At 43.0% G+C, this 27,848-nt stretch overlaps 1 protein-coding gene across 2 annotated transcripts in view; it reads left to right on the top strand.

Annotated features, from left to right (window-relative positions):
• ARPP21 (cAMP regulated phosphoprotein 21) overlaps positions 1–27,848 on the top strand; it is a 256,531-nt gene that overhangs the window by 35,658 nt on the left and 193,025 nt on the right. The window contains exon 1 of one of the 2 annotated variants that reach the window (XM_079947782.1): positions 25,389–25,677. The exons of the other annotated variant lie outside the window; for it this stretch is intronic. The gene's annotated coding sequence lies outside the window, so the exon portion shown is untranslated. Of the gene's footprint in view, positions 1–25,388; positions 25,678–27,848 lie in introns of those variants that run through there. 2 annotated transcript variants of the gene reach the window in all.

Here is a 27,848-nt window from a genome sequence, read left to right on the forward strand (position 1 = left end):
TAATACCCTGGCCATCCCCAACTGGCTGGGTTTCCCCAGCCACTCTTCCAGCACATCTAAGAACATAAAACGTCAGGCATAAAAAAACATCCCAATACAGGGCTGCCTTCAGATGTCTTCTAACAGTTGCTTAGTTCTTTATCTCGTTAACACCTGATGGGAGGGCACCACTGCCACACAGAGGGCACCACTGCCAGGAAGACCTTCTTTCTGGTTCCATGTAACTTCACTTCTCACAGTGAGGGAACCACCAAAAGGCCCTCGGAGCTGGATCTCAGTGTCCAGGCTGAACGATGGGAGTGGAGATGCTCTTTCAGGCATACTGGGCTGAGTCTTCTTCCAAGCCCTGGGGCTCTCAGCCAATGCCCCACCTGACTAGCTGCTGGTGCTGGGCTTGCTTCTCCACCTTAAGGCAGCCAATGCATGAGTGGCAAGGGCTGGGCCAGAAGTGCAGCCCTTTGGCCCATCGCTCCTCCCTTTCCACACATGTGACAAAGGGCTAGTATTGTCTACCTGTCTCAACTGGTCAGCATTAAGCTCTCTTTCCACCACCTAATAGGCTAACCAATCAGAACCTTGCCATTTGTGACTTCCACCATCAGCTAAGGCAACCACAAAAGCTAGCGGCCTATGAAGTGGAAGAGAGTTTGTAGCCTTTTACATAATTTAATCCCGCACTGTAAATTTGTAACTCGTATCGCATCACATCAAGTCAGAACTCCTAATTAGAACCTTATTGCGCCATCTGGGAGCTTTGCAAATGACACAGGCTGTTAAAGACATGCTGAAAGGCCTATATTTAGCTAAAGCCTTATTTCTTCTGTTTGTGTAATTGGAGGCTCCCAGAAGTTTTCACTCCGAGGACTGCCAGAGTCTTCCCAAAAATTACAGGCCCCCCACCTTACAACAGATTGCACAGCTCCAATGTACCTTGCATCTTAATCTGTAAATTGATTCCTATTATAGCTAATTCTTTTTCGACTTGAGGCCTCTTCAGTGTACAAGATACTCTTTGCTCTGTTTTCTCTGCATTATCATTTATTGAAAATCATTGCTTCATGTTGCTTTGCAGGGGAGAAATCCTCAGCCTTGTGTACATTAAGCAATTTCACCGTTACCATCGCTTTGCGTGTTGAGGTCCCCAATCCACCCCCCAAAATAACTCACAACGGACACGTAATTTTTGTTTAAGATTTTTGGCATGATTTTGGCCACAACTTTATTAAAATACAAACTGTGAGTGGTTGTTTAGGCATTGGTTAAGACTATCTGTCCCCCCGCCTGGGGACAGAACTGACTTCCGGGCACCACCGAAAGACAGTGCGGGGGAAAGCAAGTCGGGGAGGAATTGGAGCTGAGACACAGACCCTCAACTCTCACCCGCCTGCTCCCCGAAGGCTTGCCGGCCCTAGTCCCATTCCAGGGATTGGACGAAAAGATGGCAAGCCCCAGGATTCCTTTAACGGAATTCCCTTTCCGCAGCAACCATGGAGGGGCAGGCCCAGCCTATCCTGAACCCCTCCATGGAGGGGTAGGCCCAGCCTATCCTAACCCCTCCTCCACCAGATTTATAACCAATGCCTAACCGCCAATCGAGCCCTTTACGCTCGCCGCCAACCACTCACAATCCCAACCCATTCTTCAACCCTTCAATTACCGCATCCAACCAGACATCATTCCCCAGCTCGGAAAGATGTACCCCATCATTGCGGTAAAGGGCCAGAGCCTTGAAGGTAATATCCTGGTGGTAAATCACCAAACCACCCAATTCCGTTACCCTCTTGCTCACTGCGGAATTAATGCGCTTCCTGGCCTTTTCAGCAGCCTTGGGTTGAGAAATGCCCTGCCAATTGCTCCTTTGCAGCAATTGTGACCAAAATATTTTAACGGTAGGTATTAAGGTCACCAACTCCCCCAAGTCTCTTTGAATCGTGGAGCGCAAAGTGGAGCAATCAACCTTTGCCATATCATTCTTCCCCAACTGCACTACAATCGCCAAAGGGGGACCATGTGAAAGCACCCTCCACTTAATTAGTGGGATGAATTCACTCCACCGCATTCCCCGTCTGGATATCCACTACACCTGTACGTGCTGTGGGAAGCCAAGATCCGGTCCCCTTCCAGACTGCCTCGCTCTGATGCCAGCCCAGTAAACGATGCTGTGCCCCACAATCCAAATGCGGACTGGAGCTAGAAACATGGGCAGGAAGGCCAAGATGGCGCTCCCAGTCCAGACTCGTCAGGGTGCTTGCCAGCTCAGTGCATGATGCTGTGGCCGACAATCCAAATGCGCACAGCTGCTCCTATGAGGGGAAAAATAAAAGGAATAACAGACAGGCATCATTGGCAATGCTTCCTGAGATAACCTTTGTCAGCATCATACTTCCAATGACCCGTATTCACAATCCTGTCTACTAACAGGCCCCAGTGCGCAGCCTTTGCAGCAGCACCTATTTGGAAGGAATGAGGCGTGTTCAGCAGTAGGCAAGCCACAGGCTGCAATAACTGGCGCACGACGTGAGCAATTAGATGCCCGTCGAACTGGAACCCATTTCTGTGCACTAGGATCGAGCCAGCCCCCAGGGGAATGAAAAGCCAAATATTTCCGGTATCCAATAACAGGGCAAGGGCCCACCTCACCTGCGACTGGAAGCCTGATGGTGGCAACCCTGCTCACTAGGTCTGACTCAGAGCTCCAGACACTTATGACAAGCTCCAAAGCAGATAAGGAAAAGTCCTGAGGCAATAAGCCTCCAAACTTCCAGCCCCGTGCTGGCTCCAACACAATTTCCCCAACCCTCAGTACACCAAAATTACAATGGAATACTGAAATAAGTCTCGTCTTGATCTTCAACCAGCCGACAAGTCTTAACTTGTTGCGGATACTGCATAGGTCAAAGATTGACCGGCTTCCTGCCTGCTGTCCTGTGAAGGTTGGAGCTTATTCCAACCTTCCGAGACCCTGCGCACGACACACTTTTTGAAGGGTCTCTGAAAAATTAAAGCTTTACTCTAGCAGACATTGCAGCGGACTGAAGTCTGATAGTTTTAACACTGCATCCGATCTGCAGCAGGTGGGCGAATTACTGCAGGTCCTGCTCAGATGATGGGGGCAGGTTCCTCTGAATGGCCGAGGACTGCCAGCTAAATTTTAAGAAATCAGTCCAGGCCTTCTCATAAGACCTGAAAGCGAATGGGGAAACGTAAGCTACTACTCCTCATAATTATTAATTGTTGCCAAGTGCCACAGGAGCTCCAGAAAAATCCAGCTATAGCTGGGTGTCCAGAGCCCAGGATCTGAAGCTCTCCAACTGAAAAAACGGGATAGAGCAACCGCAAAAACATTAGATGATCCCGAAATAAAGCGAGCAGAAACACAATATTAAACCTTAAGCAGTGCGAAGACTCTGCCAGAGCATGAGGACTGTTTTGCCAGGACTCTCACACTGCCTGGTTGTCAGACCAAGACAGACCCGACGGTCTCTAAACTCCTCAGTCCAGATGTGCGCTGACACTACAATGGGGAAAACTCGCGAAAAGTTAGGTTACATGTGATTGCCTTGCCCTGCCAGGCTCAAGGCCACTGTACATGATGATGAAGGAACCCCGGGCCATGAGACCACCTGGCCAAGCAGGAATGGAAGGGGCAGCCTGGAGCAACCACCCTGCATGCAAAATTTAACTGACCTAGGAATGATAGGATCTGACAAAGCAACACTTGCTTCAGAGGAAGCATTACAAGAATAACATCCTTCAAGGCAAACAGCTTTTCCACAGGCAAGCAGAAGTTTGAGCAACGGTATCCAGCTAGCCCCCAAATACATTAAAAGGGGCAGTAGGACCCACTGTCCTCCATTGCCAACAGAACACCCAGCTCCTCAGGGAATAAAGGGGCATCTAGTAAGCTAAGCAGAGGCTGGTGTCACATGAACCAGCCAGTAAAACAATCCACATAACGATACCCCCAGCTAAACGAGTCTTGACTCGCAATGTACAATCCAGAAAGGCACTAAAGGACTCAAGTGCTGCACAGCCTATTGAGCAACCACTGGCATCGCCTTATCAATATAAGGACCATCCAATTAAAGCCTAACTACTTAAAATCTTGAGGGTGAACCGGCAGTAGCCTAACAGCCGATTCAATATCGCATAATGCCAACAAGGCACCTCCTCCAATTTGTTGGTAAGCTCAACTGCCTGATCCAAAGATGCATATTTCACGGAACAATTCCGGAGGGATAGCATCATTCACTGAGGTGCCCTTGGGATGCGATAAATATGGATCAGATGGAATTATATGGGGCTTTCTTTGGGACGATCCCCAATGGGGATAAATGAAAATCGGGACTAGAAGGACAATCAAGGGGATCCCACCATACGTCCCAATGCAAGCTGCTTCCTAACCTTCTTTCTGGCTACCACAGGTAGCTCTCTAACTGGCTTTTGAGTTGCTGTATTCTGAGCCACTGGCTGAAAAGCCAGAGGAATCCCAAACCTTGGGGAAACCCTTCCCACAAGCACAAAGCTACTGACCCATCTAGATAACCTTTTAGCCAGACTTTCAAGGGCGATATTTTTACGGAAATATGGGCAAGAGGTATTGAGTTATTGCTTGCCAGCCCCCGCTTGGGCAAGATGCCCTGCCTTGTGTTGCCACCATGATGTGTAAATTTACAGGGCCAACACTGGCCAGAAACCCTAAAGAAGTCCCAACAAAGCTGCCACCAGGCCAGCTTCCTGCATACCAGCTTCCGGTTCTATTGCTCAGGGAATTTCCATTTGAAATGTGGAGCTGCGCAAGTGGTCCACATGTCCCCGTCCCTGTGATCCTAGCGAGCTAAGGGGATGATGGCAGCCCTGCGTCTAACATTCCCATCATAGTGAATTACCACTTATAGAATAGTGGGGTTGGAAGGAACAGTAAAAGCTTCCCTAAACAGGGCTATTTTAGATGTCTTCTAAAAGTCTGGTAGTAGACATCTGGTGGGAGGGTGTACCACAGGGCAGGTGTCACTTCCGAGAAGGCCCTCCAACTGGTTCCCTGTAACTTGGCTTCTCACAGTGAGGGAACCACCAGAAAGGCCCTCGGCGCTGGACCTCAGTGTCCGGGTAGAGTGATGAGGGAGCATGCAGCTGTCCCATACAGGGACCAATCCTGCAACCTAGGCATTACCGGCACCATACGCTGACCAGCTGAGCTATCCAGGATGATCCCTAAAGACCTGGAACAGCCTCACCCTGACCCCTGGAGAGGTCCAAGGTGATGTCTGAGTCATCATCAGAGCCCAGTGGTGATTTACCTGCAAGGAGGTGTAAGCATCATCCCTGCTCCGCTTTTTCCTGCCTCTGAAGACCTTCCTTCTGGAAGAAGGCATCTGGGGCATCAGCAAGTCATCCTCTGCAGGAGAGGCAAGCTCTGGAGGCATCTGCAAAGGCCCTGTCAGTCTGCAAAAGGAAAAAACCTAACCAATGTGGGAAACAGGTGAAACTAATGCTTTGTGCACCACATGGGGACACTATTCAGGCCAGAAACGCTGCCAGAGGCCATCAAATTCTAGGGCCAAGCGGGCCAAGCCCTAGGATCACCTGCCAGGCCAGACATAAATGTTTCCAATGAGATAACAAACTCGAGGCAGCCCACCGCCTGTCCAGGTACCCCTGTTTGCCCTTTAGAGGGAAGCACCCCCTCAAGAAACCCAAAGTTTTTTTTTTTTGTTTTTTTTTTGGGGGGGGGAGCAATATCACAAATGGGCCAAACTACCCAGCAACAAAATAGTCCAAAAGGAGCAGCTTGTTTTGCTTTGTTATAACAAGGGCTAAGTGGGGGATATGAACCCTGTCTCCCAGGTCCTAATCCTGTACTCTAGCCACTAAGCCACAATGGCTCATCTCTAAAATGGCAGTTGCCACTATCAGGGAAAAACAAACTTGAAGAAAATAAACTTGTTCAGAACCAGCATAGTTAAAGAGCATACAAAGAGTGCTCATTGGAGGCACAGAGAGCCCCTGGCTCCACTCTGTCTGCCTAAGATATACATTAGCAACAAGTGAGCCTGCAAACAAACAGATACATTCTTAATAGAGAGAATGAGTCACATGTCACAGAAACTTAACAATTTACTGTACTGCTAACTGGAGCAGGCTTAGGCTTGAAAAATATGTGCAGGCCGAGCAGGCCTCCCAGCTTCTGCTCACTGCCTTTTATAGTCTCATTTCAATATTAAAGGAACTCAATATAGTGCTCCCGCCCAAGGCTAGATTAAAATTCAGCCAACAGCACTGCACCCACCCAAAATAAAGCCAACCTATGAGGATACTATAAACGAAAGTGATCCCAGGTAAGCTGGGAATGTATTGTACTGCTAACTGTAGCAGGCTTAGGCTTGAATGATATGTGCAGGCCGAGCAGGCCGTGAAAGCCTCCCTGCGTCTGCTCTCTGCCTTTTTTGTCTCATTGCAATATTAAATAAAGGAACTCAAAATAGTGCTCCAGCCAAAGGCTAGATTAAAATTTGGCCAACAGCACAGCAATCACCCAAAATAAAGCCAACCTATGGGGATACTATAAATGAAAGTGATTCCAGGTAAGCTGGGAACAGCCCTGACTAGCCCCACAGTTAAACAGGCAAAAATGGGGAAAACCTTTTTGCAAAAGAAAGCCCCTAATGGGGGCTCTCTCCCTACTGGGAAAGGCAAGCCCAGGAGGATTATGCCCAGGCAGCACTCACAGGTACAGGGAGAATCTTCCCACAGGACAGGGTAAGGGGTGGGGTGAGAAATCAAACAGGGGGAAAAAGGGGAATTAAATTAATTAAGGGACTAGAGAAGATTAAAAAGAAGGGGAAAATAAAGAAATGTAACCAGACAATGAGACAATGAGAAGATCACTCCACTGTCCTCCAGACGGTCCAAGTGCTCCAGGTGATCCGTTGCACGCAGCAAAAGAGAAAGTACAAGGCTGTGTGCAGAGTATTTAAACCTTTTACCCCTCCCACCAAAATTGCAACATAACTTTTGCCCCAGCAACTCGGCAATCCAATCAATGCCCCCCGGCCATCTTGGAGAACTTACCCAGCAACAAAGGGGTGGCTCAGTAGACCCCACCGCAACACGTGCTCTCCCTGAAGGAGAACACGCTTTATCTGGAATATGCTGTTTCTGCTTTGTAGCTGGCATTATCCTCAGCAACCCCCAGCAGTAATAATAAGTGTGAGGGATAGGGGTGTGGGTGTGCATTTCAGAGTGACTGTGATCGCTGAAGGCTCCATCAGTTCCTTTTCCAGCTTGGTTTTTGAAACGTGGCACTTCCCTTTGAATAAATGCCAATGGCCCGAAGAGTGTTCAATGTTCAGAGCAGCTTCAAAATGTGCTTTTCCACATCTTCAAACTCTGTAGCCTTTCCTGAATGGAAAGATGCTCCAAGCCCTTGATTATTTTAGGGTCATTACATAAAACAGCAGCTGCACATTTATCTCCCCAACATTTATGAAATTACCTGTTTTGTGATTAGGGCTGAGTGATATATCAATATATATATCCAAAACCAGTTTGAAGTCCATATTGTGATATCAGTTTCATCATTTTTTACCGGGCAATATATCACAAATCATGATGTGTGTTTGTGTGTATGTGTGCATGTGCGTGCTATGCAAAAATCACAATGTGGGAAAAACTGTGAAGCTTGCCAATGCTTCTACATAGCTCCATTCTTACTTTAGACATCACTATATATTCATAGGGGACGCGGGTGGCGCTGTGGGTAAAAGCCTCACCGCCTAGGGCTTGCCGTTCGGAAGGTCGGCGGTTCAAATCCCCGCGGCGGGGTGCGCTCCCGCTGCTCGGTCCCAGCGCCTGCCAACCTAGCAGTTCGAAAGCACCCCCGGGTGCAAGTAGATAAATAGGGACCGCTTACTGGCGGGAAGGTAAACGGCGTTTCCGTGTGCTGCGCTGGCTCGCCAGATGCAGCTTTGTCACGCTGGCCACGTGACCCGGAAGTGTCTCCGGACAGCGCTGGCCCCCGGCCTCTTGAGTGAGATGGGCGCACCAACCCCAGAGTCTGTCAAGACTGGCCCATACGGGCAGGGGTACCTTTACCTTTACCTTTATATATTCATATATCACAATGTTTAGCTGGTGATATATCACAGTGTTGAAAACCTGGGCTGGATCTACACAGATATTAGAAAAATGCTATGGAAATGCCATGGGGGAAAAAACACTAAAATATATGGTGTCACATTTTTATAACAGACTTAATAATGTTATAATTGCAGCTGTGTAGCTGAGTCCCAGATACTACCTGGCCCTACTGTTTGCCTCTGCATAGTTCCATCCTTATTTCAGACATTGTGATATATAGATACTTAACTGGTGATATGTCATGGTGTGGAAAACCAGATATCGCCCAACCCTAGTTGTGATGTCACAATGTCCCATGTATTTCTGCTTTGGTGTTGTTGTTTTTAATTCATATTTAAAAGCTGCTAGGCATTTAGCAATACGATAGTGGTGCAAGGCATTAAAACCAAACACGATAAAACAAATAAAAATATGTATTGAGAAATACACTCTGTGTATACCCTATACCTTTAAAGCAAATTTGAAGTGCATTTTCCCACTCTCCAGACCTGTAGGACTACAACTCCCATTATCTCTGAACAATGGCCATGCTGGCTGGGGTTGGCAGGAGTTGAATTCAAAAACATCTGGGGGGCCATGGATTAAGCCTCCCTGCCTTAGGCTGCAGTCCTAAATATATACTTTCATTAGAGTCAGTCCCATCAATGGGGCTTATTTCATTTGAGTAGAGAGATATATAGGATTGTACCGTAACTGGCCCTTGTCTGTCCTGTTTCCACATCTGCTATGTCCTTTTTTAAAAGAGTTGAGCCAAATTGAACACAATATTCTAAAGACCTTCACACCAGACTTTTTAATAGAGGCATTATGATAGAAGTCTGGTCCTAATAAACCATGCATGAAGCCAGAACCTTTTTGGCCAATAGATGGTCACAAAGTAATGGCTATTCAGTTCTCAGAAATGTTTAAATGGATGTGAGCTGTAAAACATGATATGGAAAGGCTGTTGTGGGCTGCAATATTTTTGTTCACTCTGTTCTCTACATTATTTATTTGGATGCAGACTCCCTGCATTATTCATTGGTACTATGTACCCTGTATTAAAGAGTGCCTGCGTTAATTGGAATGGCAAGGTTATCATATTACCAGACATCTGGCTTTTGAATGCACTGCAAATGTATAGTGGCGAATGATGTTTTTAAAAAGAAAGCAAAAAGCAGCTCTCAGTTATGATACCGTTCAGCTGTTTAGTAAGGCAGACAGATGCAGGGTATTAATTAACACTTGAGTACATATCATGATTAAATAAGGGGGAAGGGGCAGAGGTAGCAAATCTTGGCGCAAATCCATACTAAATGTACACCTATACATATAAATTAGCATATGCAATTGTTATGCAAATTTGTCATCGCCCCACCCACCCATTTTTTAAGGGACTTGCAGGGCAGTCAGAACTGAAAGTTCCCAGTTCTAGCAGTATGATCATGACAGTGGACTGCCCCCCCTGCTGAAAAAGTTTGCTGACCCCTGATCATGAACATTGCAGGAGCATTTAAATATGAAAAAAAGAAAAAGAAAACACCCACTATGTTATGTACTGAAGTTGTCACCCTGGGCCCGCAGGGGGATACTGTAGATAGTTCAGGTCCACATATGCAAATAAGGGATCAAAAGTGACGTTCAGTGATTGGATAATTACAGAAAGTTGTTACAGTTACGTTGTACTGGAGCTCTATATAAGCAGGCTGGCTGAACCCTTCATTTCAGTTCTGTCCTGACCTGTGAATAAACAAGAGCTGTTTGGAGAATCGCTGTGTCGTCTGATATGTTCACCCACAACTTAACACATTATATTCCCCTTCTATGGTTTGCTGTATCTGCAGTGTAGCATCATCACTAACCATGGTTTATGCTAACCAAATTCTCTTGAACTGAAGAGGCTATGCTAGTCAACTGAGATGGAGGAATCAGGCACTACACCATGGTTGAAGCAATCCATTTAAGGGGCAGTGTTGTGTGAGACTACAGCATGTTCCTAATTTCCTAGCTATGGTTAGAAGATGAGGTAAAGATAGTAGTTTGTCTGCACTGTCCCCTTGTATTGAAAGGCATGGATTTCATCATTAAAACACTAAATTTCAACTCCTGGTTGCCCTGCTGACCATGTCCATTAACACATTATATTTTCCTTGCTGTGTTTTGCCTATATTGGTGTTGTTCATTGATTGGTCAAGACATGTATACAGCAAACAGCCTGGAACAGAAAGTAATAATAAAAATCACTAGTTTTCTTGATGGGAATAATTAATAGGTATGAACTTTGCCTAGCAGAACCATCAGATATATCAAAAACAGATGATGTTTTTAATTAATTGACAAAAGGTGTGGGAAGAAAAGGAATCAGCAAATAATCATTCAAGGGGTTCGTTTTAAACACCTGGGCAAAGGCTGCTTTTCACCTGAAAGAAATAACACGCATAGGCTGTTTCAAAGAGACTTTTATGAGTCATAAAACCTAATGGTGGACATCTAAAATAATAGGAAAATATATTACTGAGTAGAAGTCCTGATATCATTACCAGGTAATTCATTTCTATGCATAGTTATGAGTCAATGATTGAAGACAGATGTCATATTTCCAGCTTTTCACGATTAGCCTAATTATAGTTTGGTGTGGGGTTTTTTTTTAATGTTATTCATTTTGGGAGCAGAGACTAACTATGTAATTCACTGTTTGACTTCACTAAGCACCAAGTTGCCCTTTTATTAGATGCAAAACCAACATGTTGTGAGGAGGGGGTCTAAAGGGTGTTTGTGAAGAATAGCGAAACTACAAATAAATAGCTCCTAATGTATTTAAGTTACATAAGCAGCTGTCTGATCTTCCAGTTTTGGAAGTCTGAGTTTCTCAATTTTCCAATCTTAAATTCAGTTCTCTACCATTTGCACCAATTTGTGGACTCTCTTTTCTTTTTTTAACCCCCATGAAGGATGGAAACTGATGGAGTGGGGCAGGGCAAACAGGTGGAAAGGAAAGATCTAATATGAAGAGAACCAGATTCCTGGTGTCTTAATCGAGAATTCTGAAATGTGGTTATGCCTTCATCAGCATCAGAATAAGCCATTGGAGGTGTGAAGTTTATCTTCTCTTGCAAGGCCTACCCCTTAGCAGCTTGCCATGATGAACTCAAATGTGAAAGGGCTTAACTCAATACAACACTCCTAGTGGCCGCAGGGAAATCCTAGTCTTGGTTTGCTGAGCATCGTCATGGCAACAGTCACTTCCATAGGCACCGACTCTTAGGGGCCAAGTCAGGTTTGGACCCCCATTTTTTTTTTTTTTGAGGGGGCCAATATTCTTTTTTGAAAACTAAAAAGATTGTATATACAGTGGTACCTCGGGTTACATACGCTTCAGGTTAAAAACGCTACAGGTTACAGACTACGCTAACCCAGAAATAGTACCTCGGGTTAAGAACTTTGCTTCAGGATGAGAACAGAAATCGTGCTCCGGCGGTGCAGCAGCAGCAGGAGGCCCCATTAGCTAAAGTGGTGCTTCAGGTTAAGAACAGTTTCAGGTTAAGAACAGACCTCTGGAATGAATTAAGTTCTTGACCCGAGGTACCATTGTGTGTGTGTGTTACTATGTATATAGTGCACAGAGTAAAATAAGATGTGAAAAAGGGGAGGGAAGAAAAATGAAAAAAATACGCTTATTCAATACAAATAAAGAACCTATAAACATTACAAGCTTGTTATGGTAGTTAACCAACATTTAAAATAATACAGTATATATAAATTCCATGCCAAGTCTATGTTTATACACAATTTGTAATATTTATACCTCCTTTGTATTGTTTTGTTTTGAAATCGGTAAGATAATTTAGTTTCCTCTTATGTCGCTTTGAATATTTACTTTATAGTTTACTTTCTTCTGTAATGTTTTAGTCTAGATTGTTTTATTTGATGTTTTAATGCAGGTTGCAAACTGCTGAGATTTCCCCCCCTTAAAAATATAAAGCAGTATAGAAATGAAATGAATAATAATACATGAAAAATCTTCAGCATTTTAGTATAAAATTCTCTTAAATACATTTTTGTATGCAGTTTTGACTAATGTATACATTTTTGCAAGCAATTCCTCCTGACACAATTTTGTATGCTATTTTTATGAATATACTTTCGGCCTAATGGCCCCCAAAGCAGTAAGTGACAAAATAAAGGTACAGGAAAAGTGCAAGAAAACAACCAGAACAATACAATGAGCAAAGCCAATTACAAAATACTCAACAATCACAAAATACCAACTACCAATTGTGAGCGGCATTCCAGCTTCCACTGCCAGATAACTTTGTTGTTGCTGTTGTTTAGTCATGTCCGACTCTTCGTGACCCCATGGACCAGAGCACGCCAGGCACTCCTGTCTTCCACTGCCTCCCGCAGTTTGGTCAAACTCATGCTGGTAGCTTCAAGAACACTGTCCAACCATCTTGTCCTCTGTTGTCCCCTTCTCCTTGTGCCCTCCATCTTTCCCCACATCAGGGTCTTTTCCAGGGAGTCTTCTCTTCTCATGAGGTGGCCAAAGTATTGGAGCCTCAGCTTCACGATCTGTCCTTCCAGTGAGCACTCAGGGCTGATTTCCTTAAGAATGGAGAGGTCTGATCTTCTTGCACTCCCTTAACTGTTCGACAGTGGAATTTGCTGCCAAGGAGTGTGGTGGAGTCTCCTTCTTTGGAGGTCTTTAAGCAGAGGCTTGACAACCATATGTTAGGAGTGCTCTGATGGTGTTGCCTGCTTGGCAGGGGGTTGGACTCGATGGCCCTTGTGGTCTCTTCCAACTCTATGATTCTATGATTCTAACTCCCTCAAGTCAATCTGATCTCTCGCCTAGGAAGAAAGCCACCATCACAACCCAAAGGAGCTGCTCAGAACAAATATTTTTGTGTCCTTTGGCTTCCCCACCCAAATTTGTTATTGTCTCTCTCCCCAACAAAAAATGTTTTAGATCCTCTTTGTAGCCCTCATGTTTGGAAATATGTATGGTTGTGTTAGCTTGTTAGTTTGCTTGCTTGCTTGTTTTGAAATTAGACTTACTGGGCAATATCCAGTGATGTTTGCCCACTCATAACAGAAATCTTCTTGGACAACTGGACTTCCAATAATAAACGTATGAAACAGGCTTGCTCACTGCCTCCATTCCACTTGAATCTGCACCCATTTGCATGCTTTGATGAGGAACGTGATGACCTTTACCAGACTGGAAAGGGGTCTTAGATACCCACACTTTAGATGAAGTAATTTGTTGTACTGGAGCATGGGTAGCAAACTAAGGCCTGGGGGCCAGATCTGGCCCAATCGCCTTCTAAATCCAGCCCGCGAACGGTCCAGGAATCAGTGTGTTTTTACATGAGTAGAATTCATGCTTTTATTTAAAATGAATCTCTGGGTTATTTGTAGGGCATAGGAATTCATTCATTTCTATTCCCCCCCCCCCAAAAAAAATATAGTCGTGCCCCCACAAGGTCTGAGGGACAGTGGACTGGCCCCCTGCTGAAAAAGTTTGCTTTTTTGTGAGTGCTAGTTCAGCTCATCTACATATATACATATGTACTATGCAGAGAGAATAATCATGTTAGCATATTATAAAATACACAGTTCATTGTGTAGTTATTTGATTACACCTCCCAGATTTAAACTGTCATGTACCAATAATTAGTTTTCATAAGACAATTTAAAGCTTGCCTAGTTTTCTCAACAGCTCTTTCTCCCCCTAGAGACAGTCGACTGTGTTTATTAGTGTTCCCAGACTAAACTATGGGTTCCCTTTCCTTTAAGAGTTTTTCTTTATTTGCATGAAGGGTCAGGAAATTCAAATGCATTATTAAAAGCCCGCAAAACGAGGAGTGCTGCAGAAACAGTTTGAGTAATTTACTGTATACTAGAAGCTTACAGCTAAGGAACTGGGCTGTTGCTTCAAATCAACATGCAAAATTCAGCTCCGCCGAATCAAATAACTGTGATGGCTCCTCCCGTCCCCTGTTCTGCCATGGCAGATGCTGTTGGTGGCCCTTCCTGCGGCAGAAGAGAAAGTCCAGGCAATATTTGTGGAACGTAATAGCTGATAAACTCACCTGACATGGAGACCTACTTTCCCTCTGTTTCCTTTAGTGTCAAAAGTGTGTCCAGAAGTGTAGCCTCAGCTTCCACTCCTGAAAGAAAATTGCTAAGTCATTCCAATTAGGCTGGGATTTGCACCATTTGTTTCCATGTCACTCCTTCTCTATGACATTTCAGCTTTTCTTGCCAAGCTCCCCACTTAGGGTTCTTTTACTTACGCACAGTGGCATCGCCACATAGATCCGATTTGATACATAGTGCTCTGCTGTCATACGTTCCATGCTTGGTTGGAATCATCCATGTAACCAATTCAAGAAGGAGAAAGAACCAGCTTTCTACTGAGCAAAGCAGTTCCAACAGACACCAAACAGTGTGGGATGTGAAACACAGATAGCAGTCAAATACAACATTCCTAGAGTGGACATGAAAAGGGATGTTTGCTCCAGCTAGTAGAAAATTTCCTATTTCCTCCTGGGCTGGGGCAGACTTCCTCTGCATGTGACTAGAGGTGGGTGTGACCTTACCTGTCCGGGTGACAAAAGGACCAGGCACACAGCCCTCCTCCTCTCTCTTTGACTCCATTCCTCGCAGAAGCAACAATGCTTCTAGCCAACAGAACACAAAGGGACTATCTCCTTATGGGATAGATTCCACTTGTATGTACTTCTATAACTAAGTCTGCCTTCAGGGATCCATCTGTGAACTGAATGTGTGAGTAAACTTCTTTTATACGTTTTACACAAGATTGTGTCGTGTCTATTCTTTTTCGGGGTTAGTAAAGGGGATTGCGGGACATGGGTGGCACTGTGGTCTAAACCACAGAGCCTAGGGCTTGCCGATCAGAAGGTCGGCGGTTCGAATCCCCATGATGGGTGAGCTCCCGTTGTTCGGTCCCAGCTCCTGCCCACCTAGCAGTTCGAAAGTAAGTGCAAGTAGATAAATAGGTACCGCTCTGGTGGGAAGGTAAACAGCGTTTTTGTGCGCTGCTCTGGTTCACCAGAAGCGGCTTAGTCATGCTGGCCACATGGCCCGGAAATTGTCTGCGGACAAACGCCAGCTCCCTCAGCACGCAACCCCAGAGTCGTCCGCGACTGGACCTAAGGGTCAGGGGTACCTTTACCTAAATGGGGTTACCAGGAATCCTATATTGAGATGCTTAAACAAGCTTGCAACAAGCTAAATGCTGTGTATTTAAAAGGGCAATGTTAGAACTCTGCTAAGTTATAGAACTTGCTAGTGCAAGTTAGGAAGGATATTATTAAACAATATATCTTCTCCTGCCTCCTTGAACATTCCCATAAACAGAAAAAGCATACTTAAAAACAAACAAACAAACTATGAGGATGAGTGGGGCTTTTTAATTTTTTTCCATTTCAGGACTAACATTAAAAATGATGCTATTTTTCCTATTAGTTTATTCATGGTGCTCTACAGGGGAATTCATACATACACGGGGTTCTGTTCCCAGCTGCTGCATGCATCTGTCCAATTCACATTCTGGCCCATTCTGCCCCCACCCCATGTCACCCCCACCCTGTCCTCTTTCAGTCCCAAAAATCACACATTCGTCAGCAGTCCTGCACATGCTGATCACACATGATTGGGGAGGTGCCTGTAGAGTTTTGTTATCCTCTCCCCAGTTCATATTCCTTTTTATCTTTCTTCATTTCTTTTCTTTTTCTGCATTGGAAGCAAGTATTTTCAACGTATAATGGGTTTGGCTACATATTGTTACAATATAATGTTATTTTTTAAAAATGAAAATAAAAATGAGGATGGGGGAATTCTACCCAGAACTTACCTTCTGCAAGAGAATATTCACCTTCAGCAGAGAATATTCAGAATGTTCTACCTTCAGCAGAGAATATTCAGAGCAGCACCGATGGAAATTCTTTTAGCTCCGTCTCCATGTGTTTCAGCTGAGTTGAACCATCTACATTGGCCTTCCCTTAAGCTTTTGGCAGAATTTGATGGATTTACATCCTCAGGTAAAACAGATTTGCATCTTCACCTAAAGCAACATGCAATGCAAATACGGATGTTCCTGCTCAAGTCCTGATAAGCAAGATATTTCAAAGAAAAATGAAGAAGCTCTGATAGGGATTGAGAAATTCCTCGGTTGAGTTCTGCTGCTCCCAACTTTCACCTGAGTTTAAGGGAAGAGGCATTTGGAGGTTCCAGATCAAATTAAACATGTCAGGGATATTTTTGGGCGGGGGGAAGTAAAAGCGTTTCAGTGCTGGTGACCTTTCAGAACCTTTAAAATAAATTGCTGGTCAAATCTCTTTTAACAGACTGTGGCTCAAAACTGAAGATAAGTTAATTTAAGGAAATTTGGGGAAGTTTCCTTTCCTTTCCTCCTCCCTACAGCCACTTGCACCCCCTCTGAAAGGTCTGTCTGAAAAATCAAAGGATCCCCTTAAACAATTTAGTTTAGGCATCCGGGGTTTCTTTCTGAGGGTGGGATTGCTCAAAATCAGGCTTAGATTCTAAGTTAAGTTAAAGAAGTTCACATAAGCCCCCATTGCCATGTTCCATATGGTCTTGGAGAGGCGGGGCACAGCTGGTTGCAGTGGGGGGGAGGGGAAGCTTGTTTTCCTTGAGTTTCCTTAAGTTACTTTGTCTTAGGATCCTGGTCATGGTAGGTAGAAAGGCAACCGATGGAGCAGTTCTGCAGTCATGGAAAAGACTGTCTGTGTTAAACTTCTGCAAAGTTTCCAACTCCTAGAGATTCTATAAGGTAAAATGGGAGAGTTGATACTGGCAGTCTAGGTTGAATTGACCATCATATTTTGGCATGCATATTTGTGGTATGATAAGGTAAAAGCACATAAAGCATTCAAAAACCATATTGTTAGGAAAGCATTGTTTAATGTTTGGATAAGATATAAGGATTGGTTAGAAAATAAAACCCCAAGATGGTTGTCACCAATGGAAGCGAAGGCACAGAAAAAACTCAATATGGAGGCCAAATGGCCGAAATATTGGGAAATTTTGGAACAAGATGGAGACAGGGTAAAATTGCAGAGTTTTGAAAAATTAAAAAACAAAGTGCGAGATTGGCTTCATTATTACCAAATAGTGGAGGCATATAATTTGGATAAAAAAGTTGGCTTCCAGGTGGAAAAATCAAAATTGGAAACAGAATTCTTAGATCCCAAAATTAAGAATTTGTCAAGAATGTATAATTTGCTGTTGAAATGGAACACTCCGGATGAAACGGTGAAATCTGCTATGATTAAATGGGCACAAGATGTTGGACATAACATTATGATGGCTGACTGGGAACAGTTATGGACCACAGGTATGAAATTTACGGCATGTAATGCCCTAAGAGAGAATTTAATGAAAATGATTTACAGGTAGTACATGACACCAGTCAAGCTTGCAAAAATTTACCATTTGCCCGAAAATAAATGTTGGAAATGAAATGAGACTGAAGGTACATTCTTTCACCTTTGGTGGACATGCCCAAGGATTAAGACATTCTGGGAGATGATTTACAATGAAATGAAAAAGGTATTTAAATATACCTTTCTGAAGAAACCAGAGGCCTTTCTCCTGGGCATGGTCGGCCAATTGGTGCCAAAGAAGGACAGAACTTTCTTTATGTATGCAACAACAGCAGCAAGAATACTCATCGCGAAGTATTGGAAGACACAAGATTTACCCACCCGGGAAGAATGGCAGATGAAGCTGATGGACTATATGGAATTGGCGGAAATGACTGGCAGAATCCGAGACCAGGGAGAAGAGTCGGTGGAAGAAGATTGGAAAAAATTTAAAGATTATTTACAGAAATATTGTAAAATTAATGAGCTATAGAAAAATGGTGGAATGAAGTTATATGGCTTTGGCAGAAATGTTATAAGGAACTAGGTACAGATAGATTGTTAATGTATTAAAGGGAAAAAAAACAAGGTTAGAATATGTTAAGATTAATTACAGGACAGAAAATAGATGAAGATGGAAAGGAATTGCTGAAACAGTTAATTGAAGTGGAATACAAAAAGGGAGGCGTGAGGAAGTCAATGAAACAAGTGAATGAAAGTTAAGATTGAAAATATTGGAAGTGTTTTTAATTGTTTTTGTTTTGTTTTGTTAATTCAATGTTTCATGTAGTGTTTTTGTTTCTGTTTTTGTATTTTATTATATTGATTTGTTTAATTCTTTTTCTTTCTTTTTGTAATCTTTAGACTCTAATAAATATTATTTTTAAAAAAATATGAATTGACCATCATATTATGTACAATATTTTCAGTCACGAGTTGCAATAGCAACAGGTTGGGGTTGTTGTTGTTGTTGTTGTTTTTGCAATAGCTATTGTAATGGTTCTAGGGGTTGCTCATGCGTAAACCGGTGCCACACCTGGCTGGGTTGCCTGAGTGAACCTTTTCTGTCTGGACAGCCACTCACCCATGGCTGCCTCAATCGCTGGCAGAATCCATCAGTGGGCGTTTCTTGAACTTCTTCCAGCAAAGAAGCTCTTTGACGCCTAGTCTCCGCCTACTCTCCCTGCGCAGAAGCCTTCTGCGCAAGGAGGGTGTGGGCAGCGGAGGACCCTTACTCTCCCCGCTGGTCCCCGGCAAGGAGTCATGGGACCGCCTCGCCGATTCCCCCATCTGCCCCCCTTCTCCACTGGTGCTACGCTGATTCCCTTCCCCAGAAGATGGGCTGCCTCTCCCCATCCCGGGACGCTCTCTGGAATCCCTCTGGAGCCCGCTCTCTCCCTCTGGCCCTGATGGCAGTTCCCTGACAGCTATCCACTGTGAACAATGCGCGGTTTTTACGAAAGCTTTATAATAAGCATTTGGCGAGCAATTAAAAACTGCCAGCCAAGCATTAAAGGACAGCTTTGAAACTGACAAGATCAAATAAGTATAAAGGAGAGTGCAATCCCTAATTAAAAACAGACAGTGTAAAATTTGTATTTGCCCAGAACGGTACGAGAGAATCATTATAATCTGTTATGGCAGATGCTACAATAAAGGTGACATTTCCTATCTTAACTTTCCCAGAGAATACTTAGTGTTGCAGAGTGCTCAAAGCACAAAGGTGCTATCTCAAATACAGATATGATGGCAGTTCATTATTTTGGAATTGAAGGAGAATTGATCTAGGAGCAACAGCTCAGCCCAGAATAAGTAGCTCAAAGCTAATGACATTTATGCTTCAGGGTGCTCAAAGCCCTTGGCATTCAGTATCTCAGTTATCCTTACAACAATCCTCTGATGTAGGCCAGTATTATCATCCTCACATTTGTTTGTTTGTTTGTTGAGTTAGAATTTATATTCCGCACCTGACTCCAAAGGAGCCCAGGGCAGCAGGGCAGTTTGAGAAGAGATGGGCACGAGACAGCATGGTTTGGCTCATGCCACCTTATGAATGCATTGCTTAAGCAAACATTCAGCTCAGGACCTCAGCTCACATTATTGTCCATTGCACTTCCTGCATCTAGTCAGGGCTGGTATGGTTCTGAACAGGGCCGTCTTAAGCATATCCAGTGCCGTGGTGCAAAGCTCCCTCCGGCGCCCCCCCCCCCCCCATTTCCCAGAGCTTTTTTAGGGAGGACAGCGCTGCCGGCGGGGCTGGAGGAGGCGGGCAGTGGCTGGAGGGTGGCTCCTCCGGCGGGGAAGAGGTGGAGGTTGGAATCAGCTAGCCACTTCATGCCACGGTGGCCACGGCAGATGGAGGCTCCGGGTGTGGCACTGCTTCGGCGCGGCATGGTGGAGGTGGGTATGGGCGGCGAGCTGATGCTGGGAACCTCCGCCTCTCCCTGGCACCCTCCAGACCTTGGCGCCCTGGCGCCGCGTGCCACCAGTCTCTATGGGTAAGACGCCCCTTGTTCTGAATTTCTCAGAAGTTTGATCTTCACTGTGAAAGCTGCCATTTCAGAGGGCAAGCAGTTAAAGCTCCATTTCCTTTCTGCAGCCTAAGCTTAAATTCATCTTTTCAAATCTGTACACAGCCTTGTCTGCTGCTATTTCAGCATGTTTCCTTTAAAGCATTGGTCCTCAACCTGTGTGTCCCCAGATGTTGTTGGACTACAACTCCCATCATCCCTGAGCTCAGGCCTTGCTAACTAGGGATGATGGGAGTTGTAGTCCAACAACATCTGGGGACCCACAGGTTGAGACCCGCTGCTTTAAAGCAAACAAGAAGAGAGAAACCTGAAATGGCTTCTTCACAGCATGTTGGCAGACATACAGGGATCACATAGTATCACATGTCATCACCACCAGACCTCATTGGTCAGGGGCAGTAATGCTTCGGAATATCAGTTGCTGGAGACGGCAGGGGGAAAAGAGAGTGCCCTTTTGCTCGGGTCCTGCTTGTGCGTTCCTCACAGGCATCGAGTTTGGCACTGTGAGCACAGGATATTGAACTCAATGGTCCTTTGGCCTCATCCAGCAGGTTCTTAAATTCTAAAGGAATTTGAAGGTGTTCTGAGAAAGGCAGATCGTGGAGAAACAGCAGCTTATTTCTCAGGGAAAGAACACTTTGAAATTGGAGGATGGGTTTGGGCACAACACTAAACCTTATCCCCACCCTGCCCAAAAAGGCCCGCCCTGCACTGTTGGCTTGGTGCAATGGCGCATGGGCCCAGCGCCTTCTTTTCTGTTTAACACATTTTCCCAAAGGACTGTTATGGGGAGACAAGTACTTGCCACCCATACGTGTTTTCCTAGCAATATACTCAAAAGAAAAGGCCTTGCCCAGACCTTAAACTTTACTATGAATCAGCTGCTTTTTGCTGGCTGAGAGAATGGCTGCTTCTTGAAAATACTGATGTGCTAGACTTAGAAGGTTTTAACGATGTATTTGGTTGGCATGCATATCTGTGGTATGATAAGGTAAAAGCACATAAAGCGTTTAAAAACCATATTGTTAGAAAAGCATTGTTTAATGTTTGGATAAGATATAAGGATTTGTTAGAAAATAAAACCCCAAGATGGTTGTCACCAATGGAAGTGAAGGCACAGAAAAAACTCAATATGGAGGCCAAATGGCCGAAATATTGGGAAATTTTGGAACAAGATGGAGACAGGGTAAAATTGCAGAGTTTTGAAAAATTAAAAAACAAAGTGTGAGATTGGCTTCATTATTACCAAATAATGGAGGCATATAACTTGGATAAAAAGGTTGGCCTCCAGGTGGAAAAATCAAAATTGGAAACAGAATTGTTAGATCCCAAAATTAAGAATCTGTCAAGAATGTATAACTTGCTATTGAAATGGAACACTCAGGACGAAACGGTGAAATCTGCTATGATTAAATGGGCACAAGATGTTGGACATAACATTATGGTGGCTGACTAGGAACAGTTATGGACCACAGGTATGAAATTTACGGCATGTAATGCCATAAAAGAGAATTTAATGAAAATGATTTACAGGTGGTACATGACACCAGTCAAGCTTGCAAAAATTTACCATTTGCCCGAAAATAAATGTTGGAAATGTAATGAGACTGAAGGTACATTCTTTCACCTTTGGTGGACATGCCCAAGGATTAAGACATTCTGGGAGATGATTTATAATGAAATGAAAAAGGTATTTAAATATACCTTTCTGAAGAAACCAGAGGCCTTTCTCCTGGGCATGGTTGGCCAATTGGTGCTAAAGAACGACAGAACTTTTTTTTATGTATGCAACAACAGCAGCAAGAATACTCATCGCGAAGTATTGGAAGACACAAGATTTACCCACCCGGGAAGAATGGCAGATGAAGCTGATGGACTATATGGAATTGGCGGAAATGACTGGCAGAATCCGAGACCAGGGAGAAGAGTCGGTGGAAGAAGATTAGAAAAAATGTAAAGATTATTTACAGAAATATTGTAAAATTAATGAGCTTTAGAAAAATGGTGGAATGAAGTTATATGGCTTTGGCAGAAATGTTATAAGGAACTAGGTACAGATAGATTGTTAATGTATTAAAGGGGAAAAAAACAAGGTTAGAATATGTTAAGCTTAATTACAGGACAGAAAACAGAAGAAGATGGAAAGGAATTGCTGAAACAGTTAATTGAAGTGGAATACAAAAAGGGAGGCGTGAGGAAGTCAATGAAACAAGTGAATGAAAGTTAAGATTGAAAATATTGGAAGTGTTTTTAATTGTTTTTGTTTTGTTTTGTTAACTCAATGTTCTACGTAGTGTTTTTGTTTTTGTTTTTGTATTGTATTATATTGATTTGTTTAATTCTTTTTCTTTCTTTTTGTAATCTTTAAACTCTTAATAAATATTATTTTTTTAAAAGAAAAAGAAAAGACCTTGCATGATGCCAGGATTGTAGCATTTCCTTGCCCCAATGGCAGCCAATGGAGCAGAGTGGTGGGACATGCTGCTGTGATGATGTCACCCACACTTTCCCCACTAAATGTCACCGGACAACGCATGAAGGAAGGTATGGGTTTACAGCACCCACCCTTCTCCCTGTGTTGTTGTGTAGTTTCAGCCTGACATTCCAGGCTTTCATTTGATGGGTTACATGTGGATTGGTTGTACACTATTATGGTAACTTCCAGGGCCAGCCCTACTGTTGGGCAAAATGAGGTGACCACTTCAGGCAGCAAATGCTGGGGGGGGGGGAGAGATGTTCCTTCTAGGTCACCCCCTCCTAACCATTCCCCTTTCAAGTGAAAAATATGTGTATTCCATGCCGCCTCCCTGGCCTACCCCCCTAAACTAACCATGCTATCTGAGATTCAGTAGATCTCACCACCATTGTTGAAATAACATGGGAATCCTCTGTATGGGGAGGTTGCCATATGTCCTCTTTTCCCAGGACACATCCTCTGTTTTGAAATGAGAGTCATCATAGCGATCCATAGTTAAAAGCAGAAGTCGGCAAATGTGTCCTCTTTTTTGCTCTTCAAAATATGGCAACAGGAGTCAGCATCTTGCCCTTGATCTCAGGCAGCAAAATATGTTGGGCGAGCCCTGGTAGCTTCTGACAGAAAGTTAAGGACAACAGAGCACACAGATAACCCTTAACACCCACAGAGTTTCTGTGCTGAATCAAGAGTCACATCAGAACTTAGGCAAGGAGAACAGTATCTTCACTTCCTGGGGCAAAAGAGTTAATGAAATATAGGCATACATGCAGATTTGGGCTGAATGTTCTGCTGTACAGAGGATGAGCAATTATTAGTCCTAAGCTATTAATTTTCAGCCTTTGGTTAGCTTGTTGTGCACCTGCATAATGTCTCAGCCAAAATGCATTTAAAAAGCACCTTTCCATAACTGCATAATGCTTGGGGTGTGGAAGAGGAAGAAGAAAGAGACCTGAACAAACTGTTCTTAACAATCATTGATCAAACAGTTCAAGTCACCTGTTGTAGCTTTGTTCTTTACAAGTTCACAAGAAAATTGAACAATCCTTACTTTTAATATTTCCCTTTGGTTCAATAGTTTTGCTCCTCAATTCCCCGCCTCCATTTGACATTCCAAGATCACATTATTGAGACCTCGCATGGGCTGGTTTGTTTTCTCAGCAGGTCCATTTAATGACTTGTCATTCATCAGGAAATCCTTTCAAATAGCATGATTGATCCTAGCTTGCCTTGATTAAATTATTAATTTTTTCCCCTTACCCCAGAAGAGTTGGGTTAAGATGTTTTTGAAAGGATGGTATTTTCCTATCTTTATCTTACTTAGTTCAGCTAAGGACAGATTGGTACTATTGCTAAAGCTCAGGTATTTTTACTTGGTTTGGAAGAAAAAATGTGTAGCCCTGTTACAGGAGATGGTAGATACAAGTCATTTCCAAGAGTGTGATCTTTGGAAGAGGAAAGAGAGGGGGTGGGTGATTGGAATCAGCCATCCAACATTGACCAAAACTATGTATACTACCCTAGGTTCTGTATAAAATATGGGGATCTGGCTACAGAAATAGACACGTTTGCAACTTTTTACAAAGTGAGTCGAAGCCAAAGGAATGCATGTGTAACAAGAACCACACAAAAACCAGGGCTGTTAATTGGCAATTTGCCTTTTTCAATGTGCAGACTACAACTGAGTAGTCTTTTGAATCAACTGGATTTTTACATGTTGTATATTTATTGTATAAATTGGAATCTATCTCCGGAAAGGACCTTGATTCTGACACACTTGACAAGATAAATCTAATTACAGGTAGGTAGCCGTGTTGGTCTGCCATAGTCAAAACAAAATAAAAGAAAAAAAATTCCTTCCAGTAGCACCTTAAAGACCAACTAAGTTAGTTCTAGGTATGAGCGTTCGTGTGCATGCACACGAAAGCTCATACCTAGAACTAACTTAGTTGGTCTTTAAGGTGCTACTGGAAGGAATTTTTTTCTTTTCTTTTGTTTTGAAGAGAAATCTAAGTCAGGGAGCCACTGTTGTGATGAAGGCTGAAGTAGGATCCTAGAGACATGGTACCTAGCAACAAGTCCTGTGAATTATTCCCAAAATGTGACTTGCCAAAGTTGGGCAGATGCAAATAATCTTACTTCAGTACCTAAACATGCTTATTGAACCCAACGGTCTTGACTCAACTTTGGCTAACTTGGGGTACTGGTCTGCTTATTTTCTATTTCCTCTCAGGAACTAACATGCACTTTGGAACATCTTTTTGGAAACAGAAAGGTACAACCAATACAGTATGAATTTGTCAAGGAAAATTAATTGATTATGAAACTTTGGAGAGTAGAACAAGGAACTGAAAAGCACATGTCTTATGAGCCAGAAGTAGCTTGCCATTCTTATAAGCATAATGCTTGTTCATTCTTTGCACTGAATGCAGGCGCAAGCTGTTGTCTATGTATGTACAAGTGTTTGTGTGAAAGGGTGTATGTTTGTTGTGTTGTACATCTCAACTGTTGTGTACATACCTACATAAACTATACACCTGTTGAATGCTACATGTGGGCAATTGTACAAGTGTACAGCTCAACTATGTGTACATAGGTACACAGATTGTACTCTTGTTGAACATAACAGGTGAACACCCCTTTTTATGCACAAAGTTTTAATTTTCCTTTCCCCAATACCTACATGTATGCAAATAATGTATTCATTTGTAAATCCCTCATCCTTCTCTCTTTTCTTTCCACCCACTTCTTTTCTTTCTCGATCTCTTAAGCAGGCCAGCAGTAGCATCTGTTAGCATTAAGATATAATACAGCAGTTTTCTTAGTCTAAGGCCCTGTAGCGTATTTGTTAGTAGCAAGGAGACAGGATTTTCCGTCTGCATGATCTATAATGCTCTTCTCTTAATTTAAGATGAAAGGACTATTTTTGGACACTACCAATGACTCAGAATATAGAAGAAGCAATTGTGTAACAGATGCATAACTGAAACCAAGCATTTGCAAACAGTAAGACATGCATCTTGTTTAGCTTGCCGAACACCTTGAATAAAATGAGCAGAGCTTCTGTTCAGCTGGTAGAAGATTTCTCCATTAGCTCCTCTGAAATCAATTCAGATTGTGTACTAGTGCAACTTTTCTTTTGAAGGTAAGTGGTATGTATGACTTTTATCAGGAAAAGAGTTACTGCAATGTGATGTGTAGCCTGCATGATTTCCAGAGAGGTGAGTTTTTCTTGGAGCTGCATGAGCATGTGATGTTGTTGGCTTAATCTACAGCCCAAACAACACCAGCACCTCTGCACTGAACGCTCAGTCATTGTGGCAGATTAGCCACATTGGCAAAATTATTTGTATTACTTGCCACTTTCTGATTATAGTATACTGACATATTTACCAGCCCCTCCAGGTTGAGAATCCATTTGTCCATGTATTGGGGACAGTTTTATTGTGCATTTTCATTGAGGAGTGTGTCTTTTTGCACTTGTTAATTGATCTCCTAGTTTTATGTATTGGTAGAAGAAAGCCTGCATTGCTAGAACAGCTATGAAGCCAACTAGCAATTTCAAAATGGCACATCTGGCCAAGTTAGCCTGAAGGTCTGAAACCATTTATTTGGGAGGAATCCCCTTTGAATTCAATGTGACTTATTTCTGAGTAGACATGATGCCACAGTTAGTCATTTTCCACAAAGCTAATGCAACTAGCTTGTATGTGTGCACATGCAAATCTGGTACATATGTTTTACCTCTTTGATGCACAGGTTCAGAATTTTCAGTTTGATAAACATCAAGCTTTCTAGAAAACCTGCTTGCTTGCAATATTCACTGCATTGTTCTATTTTACAATACTGTTGATTTCCACCGCCACTCCCCATTCCTTATTGTTTTATTCTTTTAACCATCTTTGAGTCTTAGGACAAAGGCAGGATATACAGTAAGGTGTTTTAAAATAAAGAAATAAACAAAATAAAATAATGAATACTTAGCAGTTGATAAATAAAATATATTTAGATTTTGATAGGGAATGCTTCAAAATTTTAATGTATGCAATAGATGTAATGGGTTTCAATCCTGATAAGAGATAAGCATTCTTGTTTGGATGTCCTGATGATCTCAGATCAGTTGTTCAGCCTGTTCTGGATGGAGTTGCACTCCCCCTGAAGCAAATGTTTCTGCAATTTGGGAGTTCTCCTGGACCCAATTCTACACCCAGATGCTCAGTTAAAAGCACATGTTTCATCAGCTCTATCTTGTACACCAATTGTGCCCTTCTCAGAAGAAATGAAACCTGGTCCCAGCAATTCATGCTTTTACTACCTCCAGGGTAAATAGCTGCAATGTCCTTTATGTGTGGCTGGCCTTGAAGACAGTAATGAAGCTGCTATTTGTCCCAGAATGTGGTTGATGGTAGTTATCCACTTGGATCATATTATACCCATGCTTAGCAGGTTTTCCTGGCTAGGCTTCTACCAGTCGAAATTAACATCTAAGAATCCATGTAATAGGGTTTATTCCCTTTATTTATACAATCTCATGGGTTTCTGCAAAGAAATCATAATATTAATGCTCATGTTTTTAGTCATCCTTTGAGGATTAAGTTTTCTGCAGCAATTTTCTTTTCCCCCAGGTACTCTGCAAACAATCTATGTCCTTCTAAATGTGTTTGTAGGAAGGGGGTTATTGGTTTCTTTTTGTTTTCTTGGGTTTTAAAAATATATATTTTGGGTTCTCCTCATTTTGTATTTTTATGTTGTGAACCACCCTGTGATCATCAGATAAAGGGTGATATACCGAACGTCGGAAATTGCTTGCAAAAATGTGTTTATAAGGCAAAAAAATGCACTAGAATGCCGATGAATTTCATAAGGACTTTCAAATGATGTGGAAAAGAAGAAACTGGCATTTGCCCATCACTGGCTGTGAGCCTAATACACAATACTCCCCCCCCCTCAAACAAACTGGTTTCAGCAACGAAACAGGGCAGGTTTCCTTAGAACAGCTTTTCCCCTTACATTTTTCTTCTTACCCAGATCACCCCATTATTCATTTTCTTCATTACATGTTCCCACAGATCTCAATTATTACTGACCGAAGGCACATTTGGGGACATACCTAAGAGGACAAAACTTTGTTCTAAACAGCTTCCATAGCACAGCGTAAATAATGCAATCTGATGAAATTTTATTGAAGACTATGCAAGATGCGTAGTGAAGTTTGCAATTCTGCATGCACAGATCTGTGTTTCTAGATGCTCATATAAGCAACCCTTCCCCCAAATACAACTCTGGCGAGCCACCAGAGCTCCTGTAGCAAAACAT

Source organism: Podarcis cretensis (genome assembly GCF_951804945.1).
Source record: "Podarcis cretensis genome assembly, chromosome: 12".
NCBI classification, from domain to species: Eukaryota; Metazoa; Chordata; class Lepidosauria; order Squamata; family Lacertidae; genus Podarcis; species Podarcis cretensis.